Below are 18870 nucleotides of genomic sequence, written 5' to 3'. Positions count from 1 at the left end.
ACCACCTTTGTAAGACACTTTGGATAAAAGCATCAACGAAGCAAATAAATGTAAATGAAAATGCACCTGAATGTGGAAGACCCAACTTGTAGGGCATTAGTATGGTGGGCTAACCTACACAATGAAGACAACAGAACACTCATAGCAACTCTGTGAAAGGCACAAGTCCAGGAAATGGAGACAAGAAAATATCCAAGTCAGAGAATATCTAGTTAAATCAATCAAGATGAAATGGAAAGAGTACGGCGGAGCTGAAAAATCCCTGAAGAAGACGAGTGAGGGAGGCCATCAAAAGATGTGAAGGAAAGAACCCTGAAGGAGCAATGAACTACAGTGGCTCAGACTGGGAAGAGTGCAGACATCAACTGTTTCTGGGGGACTTCAGCAGTCGCGCATTTATGAGAGGGTGGCAAAGAGAAAAAACACACACAGGACGACTCTGCCAAAGACGCATCAGTGACTCTGAATTCAAATGGAAGAAAGTTCAGTTGTCTGAAGAAACCAAAATTGAGATTTTTGGCCATCAGATGAAATGCTATGATTGAACACTGCACTTTGTCAAAAACACAATCACTAAGATGTCTGCTTGTGTTGCAGTTGCTTGTCCCAGACCTTGGGTGACTGTAATAAGACACACACACAAAATGAAAGCAGTCTGAATAATTTCAGGTTTGTTAGATTTTTTTTCGGATTCTGTTTAATATGGGGATAGCACTGCTGCCCTGCAAGAAGAAGACTGGGGTTCTTGTTCTGGGTGCTCCCTGCATGAAGTTTGCATGTTTTTACCATTATTTACATGTGTTTCCACTGGGCACTCCGGTTTCCTCCCAGAGTCTAACAACATGCAGGTTAGGTGGATTGATGACGCAAAATTAGCCCCTAGTGTGTGTGTGTGTGCGTGTTTTGTGTGTGTGTATTTCCTGCAATGGACTTTCGTCCTGTCCAGGGATTGTTCCTGTCTTGTGCCTAGTGCATACTGGGATCGGCTCCACTTTCCTTCTGACCCTGTTCTGGATGAGAAGATTTGGAAAATGGACGAATGGATATAAAATGGGAAGTGATCTAGCATTTCCTTGTACTTTTGATACTTAAGTGCACTTAATATCAGATACAGTAGAACCTCGGAACACGAACATCTTCAGACTCAATTCAGAACATGAATTGTTTGTTTTTTTTTTTTTTTTTTGGCTCCCAACCTTGAACAAAAACTCATAACGTGAACATCCTGCTTAAACTTGTACAGATCAAGTCGCAGCTGACATATAGCCAAGCAGGCCTCCGTTTCGCCACAGATCTCCTATTGTAAAGAAGTGCTGAAACTGTGTTCTCTGTGAACGTGTTACTTTCAACAAGAAACTAAAAAAGAAAAAAAAATAATTACCATGGCCCCAAAGAAAGTTAGCAGTGAGAGTAGCAAAGCGAAGAGGAAGCTCGTACGTGTTACATTTGAGCTAAGAAAGAAAATAATAACAAAACATGAAAGTGGTTAACGTGTGTTGATTCTTGCAGAAGACTATGTGATGGCCAAGTCGACGATAAGTCAATTTTATATGTTTATCTCTTCTACGAATTTAAAATGATTTCTGTCATTAGTTATGTATGTATTTAAGTATAAATAAGCAATCATTTGGGGGTCTGGAATGGATCAATCCTGTTTGCAGTATTTCTTAGAGGGAAATTCGATTTGAAACTCGACCAAATCAAAACTCGACCAGCCTTCTGGAACGGACCAAGTTTGTGTTTCGAGGTACCACAGGTACTTCAAAACTTCTCCTTGAGTAGTTCTCTCATGGGCTGATTTTAGGAATGGTCTGCCTAGTGGCTGGTGACAGAATTGGCACTCCGGCCACCATAAAAAAACCTCACACTGGTTCCATTCCATCTGAACTTGTGTGGTGCTGAGGTGTCACCTGTTGCATTGCTACACTCAGGTCCCAATCTGGGATCTTGAGTTGATTCGTCATGTGGTGGGTGCAGCAATGCGCTGTATCAGCGTGTGCTCCTGACCTCTCTCTGCCTAGTGGCCACTGTTGTACTGATGCAGATTTAGCACACACCCTTCATGTGACGTGTTTTGACACAGTCACTGATGAACAGCCCAAGGTCACAATCGGGACAGTAGAAGCCTGTTTCTCTGGGCACTTCTCTAATATTTTTTCTGTTTCTTGAGCTTTAGATGGTAAGAATGTCAGTACCTGATCCGCTCGGTAGATGTACCCCATGTGTTACTATGGGCTACCACAGCGCAAGGCCCTCGTGACTAAGGACTCATTCTACTTGATCATAATCATTTTGCCTTTTTATCACACACCTACTTGCACCATGGTAAACCTTCAGGTGACCGAATTCACTGGACATGTCATGGCAGTTCGGTCATACAGAGCCGTTTCCATGTCAGTTCATATTTTCATCACTATTGTACGAATCAACTAATTGTTTAGTTTCTGTTTGTCTAAAACTGGCTTTAGTTTGTTTACAAACCATTGTGTGTTTAGGTTGAAGGCTCCACCCAATTCATGAATATTGATGAGTTACCATAGAGTGGTAAATTTCATAGACCTGTTCATTATTTTTTACGGTTTTATGTTGTTTTATCCATGAGATGACAGAGTACAGTCCCAAGAGTAGTTTGGACTAATACAATAAAGCGGCTCATTAAACGTCACTCTTGAGTGTGACTCTGGAATAACTTGTCATAGATGTCTGTGCCCTAGGATGTTTAGTTTCTCTGAGGGTTAGTGTAGTGTCTGCCAACTATGCTGGACCAATTATTATGGCCAAAAATATGCCTGTGAGGCAGCAGTGTCAACCACTGCACCACCATGCTGCCCTTACACAAAATCCCTGGCACTACCCGATCTATCCTAAGATAGCGAGAAACATAACGGGCTTAATCCAGAAGTGAAGACGCATCATGCACTGGATCTACGCAGAACAAAGAAGTATTTTTGATAATATTCTTCTTTGGTCAGCTGATGTTACTACCCCCCCCAATAAAATAAAATTATAGCGAGTGTTTTTTTTTTTTTTCAGCTGGAATAACAATTTTGGTAGTGACATCACGCATTTTTATGTACCCCATAAATTATTCATGCATGCGCAAAAAGATAAGGAAGAGCCGTAAAGTGTGAGGTGGAATGCACTTACTGTAGGCATGTGCAATGCAAATCTGCCAGGTAGTGACATCCCTGTCCAACATGGCTGCTGATGTCACGCTAGTCACATAAAGCATTCATTGGCTACTGGAACAAAACGTTTGTCTAGGCCAACCGCATGGTGAATTTTGCAAATGAGACCACCGTAAACCCAGCCAATTTGCAGTGAAATATCTCACTTCATTTTATACAGGCCATCCAAGAACCAGGTTCATGAGGGCAACAGTCTTAGCAGTGAGGCCCATATATCTCATTCCTCAGCCACACTTGTCAACTCATACCGTGGGATGCCAAGGTGTTTCTAGGCCATCTCCCAATGGATCCTGGGTCTTCTCAGGGTCTACTCCCAACTGTGCCGTGCCAAAATACAGTGCATCCAGAAAATATTCACAGCGCATCACTTTTTCCACATTTTATTATGTAACAGCCTTATTCCAAAATGGATTAAATTCATTTTTTTCCTCAGAATTCTACACACAACACCCCATAATGACAACGTGAAAAAAGTTTACTTGAGGTTTTTACAAATTTATTAAAAATAAAAAAACTGAGAAATCCCATGTACATAAGTATTCACAGCCTTTGCTCAATACTTTGTCGATGCACCTTTGGCAGCAATTCCAGCCTCAAGTCTTTTTGAATATGATGCCACAAGCTTGGCACACCTATCCTTGGCCAGTTTCACCCATTCCTCTTTGCAGCACCTCTCAAGCTCCATCAGGTTGGATGGGAAGCGTCGGTGCACAGCCATTTTAAAATCTCTCCAGAGATGTTCAATCGGATTCAAGTCTGGGCTCTGGCTGGGCCACTCAAAGACATTCACAGAGTTGTCCTGAAGCCACTCCTTTGATATCTTGGCTGTGTGCTTAGGGTTGTTGTCCTGGTGAAAGATGAACCGTCGCCCCAGTCTGAGGTCAAGAGCGCTCTAGAGTAGGTTTTCATCCAGGATGTCTCTGTACATTGCTGCAGTCATCTTTCCCTTTATCCTGGCTTGTCTCCCAGTTCCTGCCGCTGAAAAACATCCCCACAGCATGATGCTGCCACCACCATGCTTCACCACGCCAATACCATCCCTACAGTGATGAGCGGTGCCTGGTTTCCTCCAAACGTGACGCCTGGCATTCACACCAAAGAGTTCAATCTTTGTCTCATCAGACCAGAGAATTTTCTTTCTCATGGTCTGAGAGTCCTTCAGGTGCCTTTTGGCAAACTCCAGGCGGGCTGCCATGTGCCTTTTACTAAGGAGTGGCTTCCGTCTGGCCACTCTACCATACAGGCCTGATTGGTGGATTGCTGCAGAGATGGTTGTCCTTCTGGAAGGTTCTCCTCTCTCCACAGAGGACCTCTGGAGCTCTGACAGAGTGACCATCGGGTTCTTGGTCACCTCCCTGACTAAGGCCCTTCTCCCCCGATCGCTCAGTTTAGACAGCCGGCCAGCTCTAGGAAGAGTCCTGTTGGTTTTGAACTTCTTCCACTTACGGATGATGGAGGCCACTGTGCTCATTGGGACCTTCAAAGCAGCAGAAATTTTTCTGTAACCTTCCCCAGATTTGTGCCTCGAGACAATCCTGTCTCGGAGGTCTACAGACAATTCCTTTGACTTCATGCTTGGTTTGTGCTCTGACATGAACTGTCAACTGTGGGACCTTATATAGACAGGTGTGTGCCTTTCCAAATCATGTCCAATCAACTGAATTTACCACAGGTGGACTCCAATGAAGCTGCAGAAACATCTCGAGGATGATCAGGAGAAACAGGATGCACCTGAGCTCAATTTTGAGCTTCATGGCAAAGGCTGTGAATACTTATGTACATGTGCTTTCTCAATTTTTTTATTTTTAATAAGTTTGCAAAAATCTCAAGTAAACTTTTTTCACGTTGTCATTATGGGGTGTTGTGTGTAGAATTCTGAGGAAAAAAATGAATTTAATCAATTTTGGAATAAGGCTATAACATAACAAAATGTGGAAAAAGTGATGAGCTGTGAATACTTTCCGGATGCACTGTACATCTTGGAGGCGTCCATATCGTGGTCAGCAGCTTCTCTCCTGAGGTCTAAGGGAGAGCCCTGACAACCTGTGGAAAAGGCTCATTTTGGCCACTTATACCCATGATCTTGTCCTTTCAGTCATTACCCAAGGCTCTTAACTATAGGTGAGGGTAGGGATGTGGATCTCCTGGTAAATGAAGATCTTTACTTACTGGCACAGCTCCTGCGTCACCACTTCGGATTAGGATTGTGACCTCCCCCTCCCCCCACAGATGCTTTGAGCGAATTTCACCAATCAATGCTAATCTCCAAGTTATAAAAAAAGACCTAACAGCACTGGATAAAAGTCCAGAGATAAGGCAACAAGGCTGATTCAGGACTGTGAGGTCTGAGCTCTGAGGAGAGACGAATGAGTTGAACCATTGCATCTTAAAGAAATGGAGGCTAAGAGGAGACACAACTGAAGTGTTTAAAATTGGATTGAGACAGTGACTTTAAAATGAGGTAAACAAGAATACGGAAGAACAAACAGACACTAGTTAAATTTCACACAATTGTAAGAAAGTTTTTCATTACATATGAAACCACAGACACTTGGAATGAGTGGCCAAGTTGTGTGGTAGAGGGTAGGACTTTGAGACCCGACTTGATTTTATTTTAGGTAAATTAGGTGGATTGGATTTGTTGGGTGTAATGGCCTGTTCTAACGTATTTGTACATTTGTAAACAGGTGGCATAGTTGCTGCAATCTGTTTCTGGAGATGGATTTTCAGCTCTAGCCTGGTCATTCTGAGCTCCCTCTGAGTTCATGCTTTCTCTCGGTATTTCCCTTTCCTCCCACATTACAAGTGTGGGCCGAGGGGTCTCAAACCAGAGTTGGTTGTTCTCTTCCAAATGGATGCAGCCAAAATGAATGTAAATTGAAATGAATGAACATGCCAAGCTGATAAGAGGGAGTACCCTTTATAGGAATAAATTGAATTGCATTATACAGGGAAATGGGAAAATGGCTACAATTGTTGTGTTTATTGATAGGGTCAAACTTGGCTTCTTTATATTTTGTTTCACATGACTCAACAAATGCTTAGTTAGACAAAAAAAAAAAAAGCCTGATCTCCGTCTCCTCTTCCATCTTCTCCTCCTGGCGAGGGTCGCGGTGGTAACGGCCTGTACAGGGCCGATCAGACTTTTCTGTCCCTAGCAACAGCGTCAGGCGCTCCTCCCAAGGAATTCCCAGGCGCCTCCAGGTCCGCAGAGACGTTTAATCCAATTATCCTCCATTAGAAGAGATTAATAGTGCACCATAGTACAATTTTGTGAAACAGCGAAAAGTGAAAAGCATTCAATTTCATACATAGCATAGTGGCACAGCCATGTTGCGTCTTTATTATATGAACTCGTGTTTGGTTGCTCAGTGTCTCTGTGGTGTTTGCAAAACATCTTTTTGTGAGAGGAAACAGAAATCTCCCGGCCATTTGATTTTCTGGCCTCTGAAATTGTGAGGTCTACAGAATTAACTGCAACTACCACCTCACCCACTCAACTTACACCATTCATGTAGAAAAAGAAAAGAGCACACACAGCCATACCAGCCATCTTATTATGAATACTACATTGAAAAAGGAAGTTCACTGGCAAGAAATTATCATTCAAGATGGCAATACGCTAGATACAGTGTTAGTCAGAAGTTTGAGGAAATTACACATGAGGGTAAATCCAAAAATAAAAAGTTTGACACAAAACAACACATTCATGGTGGCTTATGGGTAATTTGAACACACTCGGTGCAGCACTCTGCCGTTAGTCTAGTTGAAGCCAAAGTCAAATGAACATGCGGGGCTGCACCATCATTCAACAATGCGACATTGTGAAATTTCTTTGGGCAGAGGGAATAAAACCTGCTGGAATTCACTGAAGGATGATTAATAAACTAACAAACAAATAAAAAAATAAATACATAAAATTAACAATAACTTTCCTTTGTCATCATGACAGGAAATCATCATTGTGCCCTTATAAATTCTGGCATATATTAAGGTCCTAAAAAAATTATGTGTGTAGGAGGAAACATCAATACGCGAGGGAAGGGCTGACCTTTACAAAGCAGAGAAATATTTTCGCAATTACTAGGCTTTGTTTCATTGAACTTCATTTAGAATGTGCGTGTTGCAGGAAAATCCATAAATGTGTACCAGCAGGTTCTGTTATGTTAACACAGCAGACGTGTGTGTTCTCAGGCACAATGATAGGTAGGCAGGTAGATAGATATTAATGTTTAAAATAAACTTTATTATGCTCCGTAATAGAAAACACCAACACATCAATATATACAGTTAGTCAGTCAGTCATTGTCCAACCCGCTATATCCTAACACAGGGTCACGGGGTCTGCTGGAGCCAATCCCAGCCAACACAGGGCAGGGCAGCAGTCCACCGCAATCAATACATACAGTTAATAAATAATCCACAATTTCATAAAAAATAAACAGTTTGTTATTACTTTAGTCCACCACTATTCCCCCAGTACATTCCTCTTACTCCACAAATAAATTTACAAAATTAGCTATGATATGGCACTATATAATATGTATATAGATAGATGTTAAAGGACAGATGTAATAGAAAGATAGCTGTGAAGGGCGCTATATAATAGACATAAATGACTTGTGCATGTGCTTCAGAGGACCCCCTCGCAGGCTCAGTTGAGGTATGAAATAACCTGCCGAGACTAAAGGGGGTGCACTGCCACAACTCTGTCATCTCCTTTTCCCGCAGTGCTGAGAAGCTGTCTCATGAAGGCATTTCATGCCACCCCTTCCTGTCCAACTGCTATAAAATGGTGTTCAGGGAAGGAGGCATCATTACTAGCCAGAGTAACCCACTAGAGCTTTACTACTTACTTTGAATTTGCCCGCCGAAGGGATGCACGCCATTGAGTGTTAATTTTTCTGACAGATACACAGATGGATAGACAGATATAAAAGGTGCTATATGATAGATAGTGTGAAGATGGGACAGGTAATGATAGGTTTGTCACCCTTCTTATTGTACCCCAGGCCACTAAAGAACACTTGGGAGTTCGACTCGCAGGAGTATTTGATTTGGTACGCCATAAAGGAAACCTGGTTGCTGCGAGTGGAAGTCCTTCAGGGGTACCAGAAGATTTCTGAATGCTGGGTGGTTAACCACTTGAAAAGGATTACCTTGGAAGGGTTAGGAGGTAGCCACTGTCCATGGCTCAATAGATAAAGAGGACAGAGGTGAGGAGAGAAGGCAGTAACTATGAGGTGAACCAAGCAGAGTGTAAATAGAAAGGCCAGGAGGCTTATGTTTTGTTATCTTCAACCCTTATGTGTTTCTTTGGTGTTTGCTTTGATTCATCTTCCACTTTGCTTTGACTCAGTGGAGGGTCTGGGTGCAGGGAAGCATGTACAGGCAATAAGACAATACAATAAACAAGAGTAACTGAAGAATAACCTAATGGACGTAGAACAAAACAGACCTTTTCAGATGTATTTACCATACAGTTTAACAGTAGTTAAAACATCAGAATTAATCATAAACAAACAGACGGGTACAGCACAGGGCAGTAAAATAAGGTTACCGAGAGTTCAGCGACCTTATGGCCTGAAGTGGGTTGAGTGAGTCGTGAAGCAGAAGTGCAAATGGGATGAGCTGGTTGGCTTGCATTAGAGATGATGGATGCAGCCCTCCTCAAGACAGCGGGGTAAAGTAATATGTATGGCTCATGTCTGTTCTGCATCAATAAAGAACACGATCCCAGGGAACAAGCGCCCCCTGCTGGATACATGTGGTTAATCTGGGCCCACGTTCCCTTGTTTTACATGGCTTCGTTCCACAGAAAACATCTCGTGTGTTTATAATCTGAATACTTTCTCGAGAAGATTAGGGTTTGAAGCACCATCCTTGTGTTTTGCAGTCCAGTGCCTTAGCCGGCTTCCCACACCGTCTTCTAACCCCATCCAGGTAAATGTGTTTCTGCAGAATAGTCTTAAAGGCAGGAGGTCATAAATGCTGTTATTCTTAAGTTCCGAGTGGCCACTTTTGGTAGCTGGAAGCTGTAAATGGCAAATCCTTTCATGTCAACATACCCCGCGCCGGCACACTATAAAGCCCACGTCGTGTGGATGTGATCCTCTGAAAACCCGTCATTAGCACCCCAGAGTTTAACGTTGTGCTCAGTGGCGACTTTGCCCTAAGGAAGAGATAATTCTGGAGGTATCTGCAGCTTAACCACCCCTGTTTCCTCTGAAGAGACTCCCGTTAAATGGCAGCAGTTGCTTCGACGGGGTAAAACAACCTCAGGAAAATTGGCGTATTATAGAAGTGCCAGTGACACCTTACAGTGTGCCTGGGGGCAGGAAAATAATAGTAGTGGCACACTCTGCTCGACGTGAGAGACAAATGAATAAATGCGCTTCATAAGCTGATAATTTTCCAAGAGACTTTAAAATGACACCCAGCTCCATTATAGTCAAGTTAGGCACTTTGCATAAAATTGCCTGCATTAAAGAAAGACGGGTTATCAGAATGCGCATCATTTTAGAAGCCTCACATATGATAAATGGCTGTCAGCCAGTGCCATTTGTAAAGCGCAGGCCGCATTGCATAATAATGGAAGTAACACTACAACCCTGACTGATACACCTAGAGAAAATACAATAAAATAAAACCCTAGAAATGCTGTCCAGCTTCATCTCAGGAGTGTTAATTACGATTGGATAAGACTGGCAGACAACTGCAGAATTTCAGTATCTGTCCAAAACTACTGAAGTTAAACAACAAGGCAGAAATTACAATCCATTTTCCTGAATCAGGCTTTGCCACTTTCACGGATGGTAGAGATGCGTGGCTGTCCTGGCCCGTTCATTCCTGATATGTAAGCATTATTCAATGTTGTAAGCTTACGCCGGAACAAATGCCGACATTTGAAGAAGCCCAAGTGCAATGAAAAATGTAACTAAAATTCAATATTATGCCAACTGTGTTCTGTGAATGTCTTAACAGCGACATCAAACCGTTCCCGAAAAAAACACCACACCAGTATTGATCAGAGCAGCCTGTTTTATTTCTTTGGCCTGCTTCTTGCTGATTCAATATGAAATCAACTCGCTCTTAAAGTAAATGAAAGACCTGCAAAATAAAAAAATTAAATAAGAAACTGTTTTTATAAGGCGAACATCAATGTGAACTTCATTCGATTGGTGCCTTCTCTTCAACACTGAATCCCACTCATTTGTAATCACATGTCTCAGACTGGTAAGTGTGGAATGGATTTGTGTGTAGATTTGTAATTTGAGTTCCATCCAGAGTGGGCTCCTGAATTACTGCCCACCGACTATCCTAAACTGAAGTAACAGGTGGCTGGATGGAGGCTGACTTTAATTTTCATCCCTGTCATAACCTGAAACCTAGTAAAGGACCATTTTATTCACACCAGTATCTTGTGACATGCGAGATAATCCAGTATTGCCATTGAAATCAAAACCTGAGATGATAATAATTTTATTTATATAGTGCCTTTCCAATGCTCAAAATGTAGAGGTTCAATTCTTAAAAAAATTTGTGGTGATCTGTCATGGAACAACGCCATTGAAGAAGATGACTGTGGTCACCCAGAGCTTGTTGCTGGTTTGCGAAGGGGTCCCTCATAACAGCTCAAGCTTCAGGGACCCAAAAATATAGGTCTGCCGCTGCAGAAGATGACTGGAAAAGATTATCATCTTGGAGCTTGTGGTGCATAGGACTCAAAATTAGAGGTGCTAGAGCTGCTCCAGCGCAAGTTAAGCATGGGGATTCAAAATAAATGTTGGGTCACCGGCAAGGCTGCGCTGTTTAATTAACATGAGAACAATCCGGACGAGAACAGGCCATTCAGCCCAACAAAGCTCACCAGTCCTGTCCACCTAATTCCTCTAAAAAAGCAACAAGTCGAGTTTGGAAAGGTCCCTAAAGTCCTACTGTCCACGCCACCACTTGGTCACTTATTCCAACTGTCTGTGGTTCTCTGTGTGAAGAAAATCTTCCTAACGTTTGTGTGAAAGTTTCCAACTTTGCCCCCGTGTTTTTGATGAACTCATTTCAAAATTGCAGCCTCAATCTAGTGAACTGATTCCCTTCATAATTTTAAACACTTCACTCATATCCCCTCTTAATCTTCTTTAGCTTAAACTGTAAAGGCTCAGCTGTTTTAATCTTTCCTCATAACTCATTCTCTGTAGCCCTGAATCAGCCCAGTCGCTCTTCTCTGGACTTTTTCTAGTGCTGCTATGTCCTTTTTGTAGACTGGAGACCCAAACTGCACACAGGACTCCAGATGAGGCCTCACCAGTGTGTTATAAAGCCTGAGCAGAACCTCCTGTGACTTGTACTCCACACATCAAGGCGCCATATAACCTGACACTCTGTTAGTCTTCTTAATGGCTTCTAACAACACTGTTTGACATTTGATAGCGTAGAGTCCACTACGACTCCTCAATCCTTCTCATCAGGCATTCTTTCAATTTTCAGACCTCCCATTATGTATTCAAACCTCCATTTTTATTTCCTGTGTGTAATACTTTACATTTGCTGACATTAAACTTCATCTGCCACAAATTGTCCCAAACCTGTGTGCTGTCCAAGTCCCTCTGTGATGATTTAACAAATTCCAGATTATCTGCCAGTCCATCTAGCTTGTTATCCTCTGCACATTTAACCAGCTTGTTACTTATATTTCTATTCAAATTATATATAAATATATATATATATATATATATAAAATACTGTATATATATTAAAAACAACAGCAGACCCAGCACTGCCCTCTGCTGGACACCACTCTTAACGTCACCTAATTGTAATTGATGTTCCTCACACCATCACCCTCTGCTCCTGTGTCTGAGCCAATTGTACACCCATCTAAAAACAGCACCCTGAACTCCCACTTGTTTTAGTTTGATGCCCACCCTCTCATGTGCCACCTGATCAAATGCTTTCTGAAAGTCCAGATAAATAATATCAGCTCCACTTTGATCATTGGTTCCTCATAGAATCCCAGCATGTTAGTGAAACGTGACCTTCCTCGTCTGAACCCATGTTGACTGTTCAGTAAAACTGCTGTTCTTGCCATGTGTTGTTCAATCTTTTCCTTAATAATTCCTTACATTAATTTTCCTGTGATGCACGTTAAGCTTACTGGCCTATATAACGGAATACTTGCCATTTTCCAGGCCTTCTGAATTGCCCTAGTGCACAGTGACATCCTAAAAGTATGTGTCAAGGATTTATATCTGTACTCGCTAGCCTCCTTAGGAACATAAAGAAAAAGCAACAAAAGCAGCGCACGATGGCGTAAACAGGCAACATCTAGGGCTGCTATGTCTTCATTAATATCGTGTCGGGTCTGGCGTGGAGCTCACTTTCTGAGCTTTTTTTGTCCAAATGAGACACCACATGGTGTGTAGACTGATAACCACCCTAAAATCCATGAAGTACGAATGTACCTGACAACATAGGTTTTTGAGGGGGGATTTCCTCGGCTTGATATTGGGTGGGGCTTAGCCTGAGTAAACAACCCCCTGGAGCTGGGGCTCGACTGATGCCCTCTCCTGGTATTGTTCCTGCTTTGCACCCTTTGCTTGGCTAGGCTCCAGCTGCCCCCCCCAGCCCAGTTCTGGAGAAGTGGGTTAGGAAAATGGATGGATTATTGTCATGTCGTGTTTTGTTTTCCTGATGTGGAAATAAGCAAGTGCATGATGATGTCGTCCATCAGGAATCCTTTATTAAACAACAGTGCAGCATCCTGAATCATTTAGCAACGCATAAACATCATGGCTGTTCGGATGCTGCTTTACAGTCCGCTGCTGGTGTTCAGGTTATGGAGCACCTTTGACATGCATTCACATTGAGCCTGTAGGCCAACTTATCCTGCTCTCGTACTGCACAGGACAGCAATGATAACTGAGCTATGGGGGAAAAGTTACCTTTGAACATGGAAGTAACTGAGAGAGGAGCTCTAAGATTCCTGCCCACTACAGTATTACCATGTCCTCAAAATGTCAAATCAAAATGCTGCTGAGGTGATCACCTTGTCACTTCAACCCTGAATATGATATTACATGTGACCACAGCAGGAGTGACTGGGATCTGATAACAGGGAGACAACTATTGAACTGGTGTGGCACCTTCAGGGAGTCTCACCAGTAAAAATTTAACAACAAAAATAGAAAGAAAGTAAAGTAATTGTGAAGGTATCAAGATGTCCGACTCCAAGCCCACAATGTCATCACATTGTTCTTAAGTCACCCTCTATTGGAAAAATGGCCGCTTGATTCATTTATTTCTAGTGTTACAAAATGAACACGTCTTCTGCTTACAAATCATTTTAACACAATTAGTGCAATCAGATTGTTTTTAAACAGTATTGATAATTCTGGAGAAAGGCCGTCCACAGATCCATGTATTTTAGAGGACCCTCTCAACATTTCATTGAACTTCTATAAAATGCTATTAGCATGATTCATTGCAACCTATAAATACATAAAGCTCATTTCTAAAGATCCATTCTCTGTAGACGAAAAAAGGATAAAGGAAAGCACTCTGCCTCCATCTTTATGTACCCAGTTATGTGTGCCATTTGTGACAAAATGCCCACATCATTCATTACTTCTTTCATTACTTCCTTATGATAGATAGATAGATAGATAGACATGAAAGGTACTATTTGATAGGTAGATAGATATAAAAGGCACTGTATAATAGATGGATAGATAGAAGTGAAAGGCACTATATAACAGACATAAAAGGCACTGTAAGATAGGTAGATAGAAAAAGGTGATTTGACAAAAAGAAAAAGGTAGAGGACTGAAAATTCCTGACCTGTTTTAGGCTTTTAATCACTTGGATGTTATCCTTAGACAGGAAAAAAAAATGAGTGATGTAAGAATGACCTGACGTTGCAGGGTTAAATCCCTAACAAGCCATGAAATGAAATGAGGTCTGCTATGGGCAAGGATTTTTTCCTAATCAAGCAAGGAAATGAAGATTAAGCAATAAGAGACAGGCTATGATTATGGGGCCAGAGGGAATCGGGTCATGGTGGGCGATTTAGCCAGGGTTCCCCCTTGGCAGGGGTTCACTAATCCCCAATTTTATGTCTATTTGGTTTGTGTTTTATGATAACTTTGCTGATTAATTTCTGTGTATCAAAGTATCTTTTATTTTGCTCCTTGTGTTTTGTGGTTGATCCCGCAAACAGCAGGACCACCTTCTCATCACCACAAGCGACTGCCCTCAGCTACTAAAAGGCTTAGGAAAACCCACAGTCCCTTGCGGTTCATTGACTGTGGTTGTGCTGCCGGTGGGTTCTCCTGTATTTGTTGTTCTCTTGATATTACTGTATTACTGGATTTTTGTGACCTTTCGCTCTGCCTTTTTGATTACTCTTTAGAGTTTGTGTTGTGACTTTATTCGTTTTTGGGACTTCCAATTTCAAGGCATTGCTTTCTGTGTTTTTGTGCTCTTTGGAGCTTCACAGTTCTCCTGTATTTTGTATTTGTGCTATTTATTTTTTATTTATTTATAAAGATCCTACATTTGCCCTTTTCCTGGCTAGCCAGAATTTGACAGTCCCCCAAAGTGGGCATTTTGAGTCATTGTTTGGGACTTTATGCTTGGGAACTCTCTAGTCTATGGGTCTGCAAAGTGGGCTGTGGAGGGCCACAGTGGCTGCAAGTTTTTGTTCCAACCCATTTGCTTCATTAAACCCCCTTGCTTGCTGGTAACAGGTCTTATTTAATTTTGTGGCTTGTTTATGTTGTAACTCTTCCATGTCAGGTGGTTGTTATATTTTTTTTTCCTATCTATGGACATCATCCAAATGATTTGAAGCCTAAAACATATGAGTGATTCTCAGTCCTCCTTTTCTCATCAGTTTCCTTCTAAGTAATTAATTAAACCAAACCGTTCACGATGAGTCCACACAGGTGTAAATGGAAACAAGTTAGATGGAGAACTGCTGGCCCCTTTGTCATTTGCATCTCATTGTTAATAAGGAGCCATTTAAAGTGGAGAATGCAGCTATTTAAGACTAAAATAAGCAATTAAAGGTGGGGAACCTTAACAAGCGAGACCACTAAAATGAAGCAGAACAAAAAAAAAGTCACTTGAAGAATAATTGACTTCTCATTAGGCACCGGCGGTAGTACAAAAACCTGCAGCCAGTGTGACATCGCTCACCCCTGCTCTAATTCTTAACATTGAGTTTTATGTCTCATCCCCGCAATGGCATTGGGGTCCACGCACAGACCACAAGGTAAGCACCCCCTGCTGGCTTCACCAACTGCTCATTCAGCAGCCACCCAAGCTCTTCCTAGATGGCCTCCCATCCAAGTACTGACCGGGCCCACACACACCATCAGCTTCAGGTGGATGACAGTGCTCTGAAGTGCATTGAGACGGCTGCTCAGTTACTTATTTCCAGGGGGAGCTTTTTTTTTGTTTTTAATTTGAAGAAAACAACACTACACACAATCAAGTCAAATGTATACAACACAACTAAAAAATAAAAGTTAAAATAAGAAGGCAGCAAAATGGAACACGAGAATTCAACACACACCTGTGAGAAAGACAGGAGAGCCAACAGCATGGGAAAAATAGAAGGAAAATATTATATCCCCCCCCCCCCAATTTAAATGCTTATTCTAAAATTTCATTAAGCAATAAAAAGTTTTGAACACATTCTCTAATTGAGAATTTTATTTATTTCCCAGTTTCAAATAGTATAGAACATTGGGTACCCACTGATTTTATTAAAGGTGGGCAGGGATTCTTCCAGTGGAACGAGATAAGACTATGTGCTAGTAGGGTGGTGTCGGCCATTACAATCCATTTGTCTTTATCCACTGAGCTGCCAGATGTTAACTGCACAGGGGCCAAGGTGGTCCTGCCTGACCTGGAAGTTCTTCCCAGAAGCAATGGATTGAGCACCAGGTCAGCTGTTAAAAGAGAGTCGGTTGTTGGTATGCATTGTCTGCTTCTGTAAATGGTGTGGAGAAAGGCGCTATATCATCAGGGTGAAAGTGATACTTTTTCATTTTCACAATGCAAAAAAAAAAAAATAGTTGCAAACCTAAGACATCCTGCTTGCTGTTGATATAACTGGCATATACCGTGTCTATGTGATGATCATTTTATGGGAATGCCTATCCAGTGGGCATCACCCAGACAGCTCATGTGTCCCATACTTCTTGTTCATCACAAAAAAAGGCAAGCCAATTGAAAATTACTGAACTGAATAGTTAACTCTTTCAGGGTGGGTGTCCACTTACATCGATGCATAGGGTTGTGGCGGATGAAGACATTAGTCAACATGCAAGAACAGAGGGTGGTAATCGGCTGTAAACATCGACAAAACCCGTTGTTACATTAATAGTTGGACTCTCTTTGCAGAATGACTTACATTGGTGCTGCTGTTTGTCATCTGTTGCTGCAGACTGTGACTGCTGCTGCTGACTGTGGGTAGCTGACGTCATCTGTTCTCTGCAAAGAAGCTGCCTATGGATGTGCGAAGATGGCTTCCTGCCGTCTACGCAAATACAACTGCGACGTGGTCAGCGGCCGCTACCAGCTGCCTTTGAGCGGTGGGAGTGGTTACAGAATGCAGCAAGAGATGCCCAACACCAGTGTAACAAATTCTGCCAGCAGTGTAATGTGGCACTGCACGCCATTGGCTGCTTCTAACACTGTCATACCTAGCAGGACTATGCTATGTAATAGGTATGTGAATTCACATGGTGTAGAGCCTCATGGAACATAAACACAGTGACATTTGTCATTCATAAATATTTTATGTTGATTCACATTAGGACCATCAGGGGGCTTCAGCTCCCCAACACCCGACACAACAGACACAGGCACAAGTCCAGTAACACACACAAGACTTTATTTACAGGAGGGAAACGCTTTCCCTTCGTTCCCTACCACCCATGCACAGTACACGGCACAGTCCAACACAATAAAGCATTTGGCCTTCTCTCTGTCTCTTCCTTTCTCTTCCACCTCCACTCCTCCCTCAAGCTTCATCCTCTGACTCCTCGAATGGAGTGAGGCGGGTCCTTATATAGAGCACCCAGAAGTGCCTCCCGTGATCTCCTTCCGGGTGTGGTGGTAGTCCTGCAGAGGAGGGCTCAGCCATTCCCCATGCGCCCCCCAGCAGGGTTAAGCTTCCATGCTCCAAACTCTTGGTATTGCAGCAAACCAGGGGGACTGCCCTCCGTCGTCCTGGGGAAGGTACTGCCCCATGCAAGCTCCTTAACCCGGTTCTTCCCTTAAGAAGATTCCCGGCTGTCCATTACATTGTATGAAACCATCGCTTTGTGTGCCTTTCAGAAAACTGAGTTTTTTGGTAAAAATATTCAGCCTTTGGTCAAAATAGAAAGGAAAAAAAAAATTACCCCTGAAAGAGTAAAAAGGCAATGACCAGAGAGACATAAGGACACAAATGAAAATTGCCAGCACACGTTCGGGGAGTAGGGTGGCACAAACAATACGCGTTGGCAGCGGAGCTCTAATCAAATCCTGCAGGTTAGCATTCAGGCATTGTTCTTGTGGACGCAAAATTATTAAGTTCTGAAACAGTGTGTCCATATTTGTATCGGTATTCGTAGGCCTGTTGTTGGAGTCGGGAGAGGAGACGGACAACACTTGACTGGGAGGAGTGGAGGAAAGAGGAAGGAGCAAAAGGGAGAGACTGTTGATATTACAACATTAGAACAATGGAACGATGTGGATGAGAACAGCCCAACAAAACTGCCCAGTTCTGTCTACTTGATTCCTCCAAAATAACCAAGTCCAGTTTGAAAGGTCCTTAAAGTTCTGCAGAGAGAGCTGCTACGATACGGTGGAAAGAAAGCCTATCGAAGGTACACGTTATTGTAACTAAAAGCACTGGATTTAACAATTCTTTACATTTATACTGTATAGTGCATTTCTCACTACTCAAAGCTCTTTCCATAGACAGTGGGAAGCCACTTCAGCCACCGCTAAAGTGTAGCACCCACCTGGATGATGTGACGGCCACCATTTTTGTGCCTGGAAGCTCACCCCACTTGAGCACAGGGACCTTTCAGAGAGAATTTGTAGACAGGTGAGGAGTATCTCAGCCTACTCTCAGTCCCAGGCTGCATGCCTTCATGGAAGGTGTCATTTGCAGGTCATTACAGTTCATCAGTTTTCTCCTTCAATGAAAGGAGCTGAGGGGATGTGAGCAGCACATGGGATTCCCAAACGTCATCAGTGTTCAAACACACTTGTAATGCATGGGAAAGAACAGCATTCAATAATGATTCAGATACTAGTACAGTACTACTACCACTGCTAATACTAATAATAATTCTTTATATAGCATCTTTCTCACTACTCAAAGTACTTTACATAGTGATTCCTGGTTTACATAGTGATTCCTGGTCGCTCCACAATCCATACTCACCCCCTACTTTCTCTGCTGTTCTTTTTCCAGTTTTCTGTGGTGGCGATCTGCGCCCCCACCACCACCTAATTAAAGCACTGTGATGTCCCTACATTGATGGATTAAAGGCCAGAAGTCCACATGACCATCATCATCAAGTTCTTCTATGTGAAGCCTGAAAACCATGAGGATTGATTGAGGTAATTTATGTTAGGTAGAATGCCTAGAAGGGGCTGGGTGGTCTCTTGGCCTTGGAAC

The sequence above is a fragment of the Erpetoichthys calabaricus genome, chromosome 17 (assembly GCF_900747795.2).
Source record: "Erpetoichthys calabaricus chromosome 17, fErpCal1.3, whole genome shotgun sequence".
Classification (NCBI taxonomy): domain Eukaryota; kingdom Metazoa; phylum Chordata; class Cladistia; order Polypteriformes; family Polypteridae; genus Erpetoichthys; species Erpetoichthys calabaricus.
Note: the sequence above shows the minus strand (reverse complement) of the source record.